The sequence below is a fragment of the Notamacropus eugenii genome, chromosome 6 (assembly GCF_028372415.1).
Source record: "Notamacropus eugenii isolate mMacEug1 chromosome 6, mMacEug1.pri_v2, whole genome shotgun sequence".
NCBI classification, from domain to species: domain Eukaryota; kingdom Metazoa; phylum Chordata; class Mammalia; order Diprotodontia; family Macropodidae; genus Notamacropus; species Notamacropus eugenii.
Genome location: NC_092877.1, coordinates 204,741,698 through 204,753,923, shown reverse-complemented (window position 1 = coordinate 204,753,923; position 12,226 = coordinate 204,741,698). Strand labels below are relative to the sequence as shown.

Genomic DNA, 12,226 nt, shown 5'->3' with positions numbered 1-12,226 from the left:
ATAGCTGTTGTTTGGAAACCAAGATAACAGAGTCCTTTGTGAGTATTTAGAAAAGGAAGCAATGACCACTGCAAGCCAGCATGGGTTCATCAAAAACAAATTTTAACAGACTAATTTTATTTTCTTGTTGACAAGGCTATCAATCTAGTAGCTAGCTAGGAATAGCTAGCATAGTACTTACTAAGCAGTTTTGAAATTTGCAAAATATTTGTGTATATATATATATATATATATATATATATATATGTATGTATGTGAATATATATGTATGTATGTATATATATATATATATATATAGAGAGAGAGAGAGAGAGAGAGAGAGATAGATAGATAGATAGATAGATAGATAGATAGATAGATAGATAGATAGATAGATAGATAGATAAAATCTTGTTTTGATCTCAAAACAACCCTGGGATGTTGTTCAATCATTTCAGTCACATCTGACTCTTTGTGACCCCATGTGGGGTTTTCTTGGCAAAGATACTAAAGTGGTTTGCCATTTCCTTCTCCAGCTCATTTTACAGAGGAGGAACCTGCAGCAAACAGGGTTAAGTGACTTGCCCAGGATCACACAGCTAGTAAGTGTCTGAGGCCAGATTCAAACTCAGGTCTTCCTGATTCCAGGCCCAGTGCTTTATCCCCTGAACCACTTAGCAGAGTAGCTCTTTCTACTATACCATACTTCCTGCTTAGCATGCCTGGGATTTCAGCACAGCGTTTGGCATGCTATTGAGGACAAGATGGAGAGATAGAGGCTGAACCACAGAAAAGAGAGGTAAATTTGGAAATGGTTGAAGGATCAAACCCAAAGAATGATGACTGATATGATATGAGGCCAATTTTGTCAACTTGGAGGCACTTCAGAGTTCAAAGTCCCAAGGCCCTGTTCTGTTTCACACTTTTGTCAGCAGTTTGGGTAGGGGCATTGATGGCACACTTTTCAAAGAAGAGCTGAGCAGTAGAAGACAGTATTAAAATCAGCCAGTCAGTCAACAAGCATATACTGGGAATACAGATATAAGCATAAGGAAAGGCTTCTACCCTCAAGGAACTTATACTCTATTTTTTCCAAACTTATTTATTTGCTTGTTTTCAGTTTTCACCAATCACTTTCATAAGTTTCAAATTTTCTCCCCTTCCCTCCCCCAGATGGCATGCAATCTGGAAGAAGTTTTTGGAAAATATATCAGAGATCTCAAGAAGATCACAAAAAATCTTGATAGGTTAGCTCATGGGTCAAATCTAAAAAGGTGAAATTTAATAGGGATAAATTAGTTTTAAAAACTCATTTGTACTGCAGATTATGTGAAAAATGACTCAGGGGTTTTGGTGGACTATAGACTCAATACCAAGTTGACCTACCAATCAGAAAAGCTGAGGCAACTTTAGCCTTTATTAATAGAAGCTTGGCATTCAAAATCAGTGAAGTGGTAGTCTTTCTCTAATCCACACAAATCATACACCTTGCACAGCCCTCCCTCACTCAGATCAAAGTCAACCGCAAGTCATATCCTCATTTCCCTGATGTCATGGTCCTCTTCGAAAACAAAGGACAAACACAACCTGTGAGTAGACTGAGCTGTCTGAATGGGGACCCAGCCAGTTGGGTAACTCAGCTCATCCTCTCCCTCTCCCTCTCCTCCTTTCCAAAGAAAGGTAAATTTTGATGGCCAGAAGCTGCCCAGTTAACTTGAGGTTTACTGGTTAGATTTCTTCTTTCTTTCTTCCTTCCTTTCTTCCTTCTTTCCTTCCTCCCTTCTTTCCTTCCCTCCCAGCTTGATTTTTTTTCTTTTTTCTCTCTAATTAAAGGAACCATCCCTTGACTCATTTTTTAAAGAGGCCTATTCACCTATTCACTGAGTGAGAATTACCTCACTCAAAATGAGAATCTGAAAAGATCTTAGCCTAAAAGGGCCAGGGTCTCCCATTGCATCCTGGGCCATCTCTAGTCATCCTGATGAATATCTGGTCACTGCTCTCAGGTGGCTCTGGAGGAAAGGTGAGGCTGGTGACCTTGCACAGCCCTCCCTCACTCAAATCAAAGTCAACTGCCAATCATGTCATCATTTCCCTCATGCTGTGGTCCTCTTCAAAAACACTATACTTCTCACATGTTGTCCATCTGGGTGCCACAGATGAAGAGAAATATTGATAAGCTGGACCTTATCCCAAGGAGAAAGACCAGCACAATAAAGGGACTCAGAAACATAACATATAAGAATCTTTGGAAAGAGGGAGGGGTGTTAAGCCTGAAAAGAAGAAGAATTTGGGGTTTGGGGAGAGGGGAAAATAACACAATCCTTCCATTCATTCAATTCATTTATTAACCACCTCCTATATGCCAAATACATATTAGCAATAGGAATTCAAAGGCAAGAAAAAGAAAGAAAGAAAGAAAAAAGAAACAACCCCTATCCTCAATTTTATATTCTACTGGGGGAAAACAACATGAACACAGAAAAATAAATACAAAAAATATTCACATCATTTCCCAAAGGGAGGGAATTAGTGACTTCTAGTGACTGGCTTGTTCAAGCTAGGGCTTGTGTAGATGTGCCACTGGAGCTGAGCCTTTAGGGGAGCTAAGGTATTAGATGAAGTAAAGGTAAGGAGGGAATACATTCCTGGCACTGAGGGGACAGCCCATGACAAGACAGAGACTAGATGGAATGTCACATATGGAAAAGAACAGGAAAGCCAGTTTATCAGGAATGTAGAATAATTGAAGGTGGTTAATGTGCAATAAACCTGAAAATATGGCCTGGGGCCAGATGACCAAGATTACCAGATCTGGCTTTAAATGCCAAACAGGGGGGCTTGTATTTTATCCCAGTGGATATATCCTTAATCGTATTCAATCAAGTGCCATTGTAGTTTCTTGAAAAAGAGAGTAGGGGGGCCACACATATGCTTTCAGAATATCGTGATAGAGACCTTCCATTACTAGTAGTGTTGGCGCAGAGCATAAACCAAATAGACAAATGTTGATTCATTGCTCCTTTGGCTTCTATGGGGTGCAAGAGGGATTAAATTTTTTTTATTAAATCCCAGAAAATAGAACTGGAAGCAATGGGTAAATGTTAAAGAGAGGCAGAATAGAGCTTAATTAAAAAAGGAAATTTTTCTAACAATGAGAACTAACCCAAGATGGAATGGGTTTCCATTTTGGAATGGAATGGAGTAAAAAATAGAAGTCTTCAAAGAGAGCCTTCAGAGAACTTGTTAGGGATGTGGTTGAGGAGATTCATGCTTCAGGTTAGAATAGATGACCTGTGAGGTACTTTCCAATTCATTCTGTGATTCTGTCATTCTGTGAATTTCGTTATAGATTTACCATATTTTAAGAGGGATGCATAGGGCATGCCTGTGTTCTTAGGAGACATGGTTTGAGACAAAGTCTCATTGATCTGTGACTTAATGAGGCTCCTTATATTGGGATCTTACTGTATTAATTCGTAAGTATTGTGCCAAAACAAGAAAATAGAGCAAAAATATAGTACAATGCTTTTTTAAAAAAACTTCTTGTATAGTTGAACTGTTAACATTAGCAAATATTTTTCACCAAAAATCTATGTAGCAAATGTTGTGTTTATTCTATTAATACAGAAACTGTGATGGGAGAGGCAGAGCAGTATAGGGGAAAATCACACTGCCTCTGGAAGTCAGAGGGCTGGAGTCAAATTCTGCCTTTTCCTACCTATGTCACCTTGAGCAAGTCACTTAACTTCCCTGGGCCTCAGTTTCCTCATCTATTAAATCAGGGGATTGGACTAGATACCCTCTAAAGTCCCTTCCAACTCTAGATCAGAAATCCTATCATCTTGGTAGCAAATATGATTGATTTAGTTGGCAGCCCTTGAAACCCATTCTCATTTTCTGATTTTAAAAACAAAACAAAACCCACCAAACTGTAGGAAATGAGTGATTCAAAATGAACGTGATCAAAGAGAGTCACCTTGGTGAGTTTTTACCTTTCTTGTCCATAAATTGTACTAGGTCCAGGGTCATCATAGTTATCATCAGTCAAAGTTAAAAGTTGGAAGGCATCACTTGTAGCCAAGGGGAAAGCATGACATGAGATGTATACAATTCAGTCTCATTAGTTCTAATGTATTGGAAAGTTATCTCTCTCAAATTGCTGATACCCTGTTTTTCCAGTTTTCAGAAAATGGTCTTTTAGGGGAGGGAGACTACACACCAGATGGGAAGGGGGGCTACCCTCAGACAGTAAAGGTTTACATATTCAAATTTCATTTGTGCTTTGAGGTAACTACTCCCTTTCCCTTACCTACCTGCCCATGCAGAGATAGCTCCACCTCCCTAACATCAAAGGTTCAATTAATATAAAGACTAGGAAAATGGGCAGAAAGCTTTCAACTCTTAATCACCAAAATGGGAAGCAAAGAAATGCATAGCCAGGCAAAGGTAAGAAAAGACTATTCAAATCACTCTAAAACCTGGAGAGCCTTAGGAAGAGAAAAATCCTTCCTGGTTAAAATTCTTTAGAGGAGCCTCTTATTTTTGCAGGCTCTTAGACTGTTTAGGCAATGTCCATCTGGTAATAGTTAGGATTGTGTGGTTCTATCCAGAAGTCAATTTTAGAACGGATTATAAGTGTGGCATTTTGGTCTGTCAGAAACAATCCTAAAACTTTACAATTTATATGGGATAGCTTAGGAAAATGGAAGGCACATTCACTTAAAGTTGGACTATTTCCAATTTTATTGAGATGATAGAAAAGTATTGTGATTGCTAATTTCAGTTTAATAGAATATAACTAAATTGAGGGTCATTTTGCATACCTTAAATACAATATCTAATTAGTATTATCTAATACTATTAGATAATATGATTTTGCCTTAAAGTGTTCATCAGAGATGTCTGCAGGCAAATTATTTCTAGTTTTTTGTAATTGGAAACTACTGCTTGAAGCAGAATTATATGTAAGGACTGGTGCAATTTTGCACAGAAGTGTTACAGCTTGTAATATATGAGCAGCCATGGATTTACATTCAGTGCCTCTTTTTTTTCCTATAGCCCTAGAGAGAGGCAAGGACTTTATTACCTGGCTGCTCAGTCCTATTGTATGAGCAATGAGAACATTAAGTTTGGTGTTGGTTTGTTCTTTGTGATTATTTACTGTCTGTAGTAACTTTAGTAACTTGTCTCCTCTTTAAGCAATAATCAATCCTTCATTTTCTGGAAATGGATTCCATTTCATCCAGCCTTTCATGAAATTACTTGGCTTTATTTTTCATATATTTCCCATTTCCTGATCTGTGAACCTATTTTATCTTCAGGTAGAAGGTAAACTCCTTATGGATAGTAACTATTTCTTTTTTGTTGCTGTTGTTTTTGTACTTCCTTGCCTACTACAGTGCTTGGTACGTAGTACATAACTAATACCCGTTTTCTTGAATTGAACTGATGAACTACATGGTGATGTAGTAGATGAATTATGATGTCATTCTTTTGGCTGGCTCTTGATTTTATTCTGTTTTGCTTAAAGATTGACATACATATACACAAAGCAATTCCTTTTTGTGTCATCCAAATATTTTTTGGCTTTATCTTACCAAAACTCTGTTCACATTCAGATGAGATTATTCACCATGTCATAATGAATAACTCAAAAGCATGGCAAATACCCGTAGGTTTAAATAGATCCCTCATTGCTTCTCTGAGTTGAGTAGATTTATGTTCAGCTGTACTTCTGTCTGTGCAAAAGTTATAAAGAAAGACTGGCAGTAGAAATGGACTTCGTCATTTGAAATAGCTGTAGTTGTCCTGTTGCCAAATGTAGGTGGACCATGTTACCTTGACCAACTTCAGCCATACATACCTCCATTGGCTGAAGCAACTCACCCACACTGAACCACTGAGGTTGCATCCAACCAAGATCTGAAGAAAGTGACCTTTGGGAAGCAAATACAGCATCTCCATCAAGCCTTTTGGCAACTTTTAAACTTTGAGACTTTTAACTTTATGAATTTATTAATTTAAGTTTAGGATTGTTATATTAAAAGGCAAATTGGATTTTCTTCTCACAGCTACTAAGGTCTTCAGTCTTATGAGTACGGCTTACCTCCCGTCCATTTTCTTGTTTATTTGTCAGAGGATCTGAACTATGAATACACTGTGAAATACGGTGGCTTGACTTTGAGAAGTCTGCTGTTTGTAAATTATTCCCAACATATTTCCATCCTATTTTTTAGGTCACCAAAACCTGTGATCTCATTGGTACAAGGAACTTTCAAGTCACTATCTTCTCTGTGGCTTATATCACTGTACCCCTGAAAAGTTAAGTGACTTGCCTGATACAGCCAGTATAGTATGTCAGGGAAAGGACTTAAGCCTCAACCTTCCAACTCTCTATGCTCTATGCTACACCACCACACATGCAGCAGATAAAGTTTTAAAATGCACAAGGATTTCAGGAAGATTCCACGCTAGTGTCTAGAACTGACAGCATCTAATCTTGACTGACACACAGTAGAATTGGAAGGAGATCCAGGGCAGATACAAAAAGAACCAGCTTGGCACCAGAAAGGATAAATGAGCACACCTTTTCCTCAGCATCTCAGCTCTTCTGACTTTGGAGAGATTGGTCACCACAGAACAGTACCCCTGATTGCATGTCGATTTTTGCTCTTACTTTTAAAGAGATAGCAGGGATAGCCTCCTTTTGTATTAATTCAACAATAGTTTGACCCATGAATGAAATCGGGAAAACTTTCTGGGGTTGGAGCATATGCCCCAGAGCTCTAGAGAAAAATTTTAAAACAAGGCAAAGGTAAGAAAGGGTCACATTGAAGAGTGATCATCTTGCAGTTGAAATACAAGAGAGGTACTGCTGATATTTTTTAAAGTGTGTGAGGAAGGGTGGGGGACTATGGGTGGAACCCTCTATGATGTCAAACTCAGTACGTGTGTTGACTGCTAAGAACTGCTTTTTTCCCTTTTTCGTTATTTGTTATAAGGGATGATTCTCTGGGTAGGGAAATAGAAATTGAGATTGAGAAAATTAAGATGATGTAAAAACTGAAGATGCCAGCGTAAAAAAATATATAAGAACATGGAAAAAGATATATTTTATAGATGTAGAACTTTTTTGACATATGACTTCTACATTTTAACAAGTAAAATTGTCCTTGGAAAATGCGTCCTCCAACACTTTCGCCAAACTCTGTTATATTTGGGGCATGTTTCAGAATGAACCAAATTCTAGCTTCGGTCAGACACCTGCATTTTCCCTTTGACATTTTTTGCTTCCTGAATATGGATATGTATGTGTGCATGTGCACATATGCATGTATCTATATGTACACATACACATACATACACATTTACATTTTTTTTTTCTGGACAACAGCAATTTCAGAGAACTATGTCCCTTTTCAATGCTGCTCGTTAAACCACCTCCTTAATTTATTATAGCCCTGGATTTGTTTGGGACCCATATTTTAAAGTAGTAAGATGACCAAACTTGGCGTCAGGGGATCTGAGTTCAAATCCTGCCTCTGTCAAGCGATGATGACCTCTACGGTCCTTTCTAATTGTGTTTATGATCATAGGATCCTATGAACTTTCCAACCTAAATCCTGAAATTGCAGTAGCAGCTTAATGGCTGGTTCCCTGGAACAAATCACTCCTTCCAGCAGGGCTGTCAGAGGGCTGTCCTGAGGCCAGCCAACAGCACTCTTACCCTTGAAGCCAATAGAGGAGATATGATAATTATGACACAAGTAGCCCCTCTGCCTCTGCATACCGAATGTGTGTTCCATACATACTTTGGTGCTTTCCATAATATTCATAACCAAGGAAACAATTTTATCTTGGCCTCATGAAGTGATAGGAATCAGACATTTCTCAGAAATATTCATCGAACACAGGTCAGGTGATAATCAGGGTTCACCATGGAGAGTTTGGCTGGTCCTGTCTTGTTCCATTGTTTTCTCTCGTTCTACCCCAGTACATGGGTTATCTCCCATTCCACATTTCAAATTTGGTCAGTGATCCCTTTACAAAAGTCTGTGCCAAACGGCCTGGTTTTCTGAGACAAGACATCAACTCTCCCAAGGCAAAAAAAAAAAAAAATCAAAGTAGCAAAAGGCCATTGCTGTTTTTGTTGTTCATTGGTTTTGGTCGTGTCTAACTCTGTGACCCCAAGTGCGGTTTTCTTGACAAAGATGCTGGAGCAGTTTGCCACTTCCTTCTCCAACTCATTTTACAGATGACGAAACTGAAGCAAACACCGTATAGGTAAACATGTATCACCTTCTTCAGGGGAAATACAGGCATTCAATGTCTCGAAGGAGAGAGATAGAGGGAGAAAGAATATTAATTCTGGAGTCAGAAAACTTGTATTCAAATCTTATCTCCGATACTTACCGCTGGTGTGACCTTGGGTAAATCATTTAATCTACCCCTGTTTCTGTTTCCTCACTTGTAAAATGAGAGAGATGGGAACTAGATGATCTTGGAGGTCCCTTCCAAGTCTAAACCTCTGGTCCCATGATTCTTCATCTCTACCCATGCTGTTGGCACCTGAGAGAGGGTCAAGTTGAGAGAAGCCAGAGTGAAAATGGTAATGGTATAATGGACAATTCAGCCACAACAAGAAAACCACAAACCCTGCATCTGTCTACTCCACTGACTGGGTTGTATAGCCCTGAGCATATACTGTAACCACTGGGAACCCCATCTATGTGACAGGTGTAAAAGATCATGCCCAGAGTCTGTGGTTCCAGGCTGACAAAAGCAGGCAAGCCTTTTTCTTGGGTTACATAGTTTCTTTTAAAGACACTTCTTCTTTGTCATGTCAAATTGTTTAAGAAGGAAAGGGGTTTGGAGTATTTTCTTCCTGGACCAAATTTATTCATTTGTTTTATCATTACCTACAAAGCTCTTGATTATTTCCTTCTTGTCCCTGGACCTCACAACATTACCAGAAACCAGTGAGGTTGCTTGACTGTGCTCCATTCTGTCCCTGCTCGTTTGGTTATAAGCTGTGAAGCTGTGTGTGTGCTGTATTGTGTGTGTTTGTCCTTTAGTCTCAAAGAGGACCATGACATCAGGGGGATGATGACATGACTTGCAGTTGACTTTGATTTGAGTGAAGGAGGGCTGTGCAAGGTCACCAGCCTCACTTTCTCCTTCAGAGTCATCTGGGTCCAATGGCCAGATATTCATTAGGATGACTGGAGATGACCCAGGATGCAATGAAAGACCCTGACCCTTTTAGGCAAGCAGTACAGAAAGGTCATACCTCTTCAGTCCCCATCTTGGCATAACACTTGAGAGAAAGCTTGAAGCTACCATTGGCTTACCCCAGGTTGGAAGGAGTGTATGTTGGGTCTACTATCCCTCTTAGTTTGATTCTGAATTACATCCATATCCCTTAGTCTTATTCATGTTCTCAGTGTATATTATTTGGACCTTAGGTTCACAGAAAAACAGAAGTTTAAAGTCAGAAAGGATGTCAGTTGCCAACTACTTTTCCCTGTACTGGAAAGGAATCCCTATCCCAACATATCTATCAAGAGGTCATCCAATCCCTGCTTAAAGACATACAAGGAAGTAGAACCATTATTTCCATAGACATCCTATTTCACTTTTGAATAGTTCATTATTAGGATTTTTTTTTCCCTTTTATCAAATCTAAATTTCTTTCATTTTCACTTTTACTCTGTGTCTGGTTTTGCCTTCTGGGGTCAAACTATACAACTCTCTTAGTTCCCAAGTTCCATTCAGTGGAAGGTCAGGAGTTTGTGGAATGGGAGCTGAGAGAATAAGGAAAGAGAAGAAAGCAATCAGTCAGTGAGGGTTAGGGAAGTGTTTTTATGTACCTACAGCCTGGATTCCTGAAATGCATTTATCCCATCCTAGATCATCATTTTCCCAAGGAGATTAGGATACTATTCTCAAATAGTAGTTTGGTTTTAGTTATTATTATATTACCTTAGTTCTGCACTTGGGTACATGGGTACACTTCTCTAGAAGTAGTCAAGAGAACTTGGTATCCAGATAGTTCTATTTCTGTAGCTTTCCTTTTTAAGAGAACAATTCAAAAAAACAGAGACTCAGCTTCCCTCAATAATAAATGGATGGAAAATCTGATGTTTTAGAAGAAAACTATCTTCCTGACAATTTTCAAACAGCCCTTTGAGCCAAGAATCTGACTATATTCCAAACATTTGGACACAGTCATGTGACCTTACTCCTGGGAGCTCCCTTTTCTTCAGCCTCATCTGGGAAACTGATTTCCCCATCCTGGCTGCTTCATTGGATTCAGCAATCATTAGCTAGGTGTCAAGAGCTATATTTGCAGACTCCAGCCTGTCTCCCATCTGGGTGTGTCCATTCTGCATGTCATGGAGTGTGCTACACTTAGCAGGGCACTCTATAGACCAACAATCAGTATCATGGAAGCCTTGAAAAATCTGTGTTGTTTTTTGGCATCTGCTCAAAGATATCCCAGTGAGAAAAACACCAATAAAGATTCCTTGGTAAAAAAAAATCCAAGAGGACTACAAAGAAAGAAAAGCCAATTTCTTGGGAGTGGGCCTCCATATCCCTTACATTTAAATATCTGAGACTCATCCTCACAGCATAAATTTTGCCTACCACCCTCCCTTCCACCACCATCAGCCCCAGGATTAATTTTAAACAATGACTAAATCACAATTTGTTGTTTCCCCACACACTTCATTAAAAATCACCTCTAGGATTACTCGTTAGCTCCTAGCTCTTGGTCTGAGAAAACATCAACAAATACTAGGAAACTGTGATTTCCCTTCACATGAATCACTCTCTGGAAAATGGGTCAACAAATGTTCACTTTATTGAATGCTTGTTAAGTTCAGAATTAAATTAAGAAAAAAGGAAAAGAAAGAAGATTGACACTGGGCCATGTTTCCAGGCTGGAATTAGGTTCCTTCCCCCCAAACATCACTGAGGTTGGCTAAATTACTGAACCACCATGGTCCTGGGGTTATAGCACCTGTGCCCCTCCCCAGATGTGTTAGTCCAGAGCAACCTCTGCATGGCCTTCTCTGGAGCCTGAAGTTCTTTGCTGTCCTGCTCTCTCAACTCCATTAAGGCATTTTTCCAGTAATGTTTCCCAGGGTCAGAAACTGATGAGAAGCAGCAGGAAGGTGTTGACACAAAACGTGTTCCTTTTTTTTTTCTGGCTTTGGCCCATGTTTACAGCAAGCCGAAGAGAGCACACTGTTCCATTCTTTGTGGGGTTTTGCCAATTCCAATTGCCTCATTGCTGACAGTGGTTTGTGCTTGATTGGAACCTGACAGAATTTGAATGTTCTCTATGGGAAGAAGAAGGAGTCGGAAGGGACTTCAGAGATCATCTAGTATGATCCCTCCCATCTTAGAAATAAGGAAACTGAGGTTCAGGAGAGTGAACAGGCTGGCTCAAGGTCCTAGACCAGAGGTAGAAAGTAGCAAAGCTGGAATTTGAATCCAGGTCATCTAATAATTAAATCCGATCCTCTTTCCACTGCCCCTCACTGTATTCAAGGGTTGCTAAAGCAAACTTATGTGACATGTCAGTATCATCCCAACAACCTACTTCTCCAAGGATCCCTACCATATTTCTTGAGTTGGGAAGGACCTTAGAGGACATTTGGTTCAACTCCCTCATTTTTTACAGATAAGGAAACTCAGGCCCACAAAGATTAATAATAATTTGCTCATATGTTAAGTAAGAAATAAATTCTAGAGCTGGGATTTGAAATTAGGTCCTCTAATCCCAAATCTTTCCCTTTCCACTCTACCAAGCTGTCTCTAGAACCCCTAAATAAGACTGTTCTCTAAGTTTCTGATTGACTTCAAGACCAAAATCCTCCTACGAACCCCACCTCAGTTTCTACAGTGAATTCAGAACCCTCACTCCCAGACATTCCAATCGTGTAGGTAACAAATTACCGGCTCTCCGAGATTCCATCTCAGGTTAACGTGCCTGATAATTGGACTCCAGAACCCAAGTGGGAAAGGCAAGCACCTGAACATTGGGTCTTCATCAGAGAGTGAGTATGGTGAGGGATGTGGGCTTTCCCCACCTACTTCCTGTGCAGATTTCCTGGGGACAAGGGCAGACTTGACATACAGCCCCTTCCTACCACATGTTCTTGTTCTACAGACCTTTCTCTCCTAAGATCTGATTGTAAGGTGTAAACAACCTTTTAATCCTCTTATCCAAGCCCCA

General features: G+C 39.6%; 1 protein-coding gene across 5 annotated transcripts in view; it reads left to right on the top strand.

Moving 5' to 3' along the window:
- The window catches only part of EDAR (ectodysplasin A receptor), a 120,919-nt gene that overhangs the window by 32,319 nt on the left and 76,374 nt on the right, over positions 1-12,226 (top strand). For 2 of the 5 annotated variants that reach the window (XM_072621832.1, XM_072621830.1), the window contains exon 1: positions 2,277-12,047. The exons of 2 other annotated variants lie outside the window; for them this stretch is intronic. The gene's annotated coding sequence lies outside the window, so the exon portion shown is untranslated. Of the gene's footprint in view, positions 1-2,276; positions 12,048-12,226 lie in introns of those variants that run through there. One more of the 5 variants, XM_072621834.1, reaches the window with a different exon arrangement.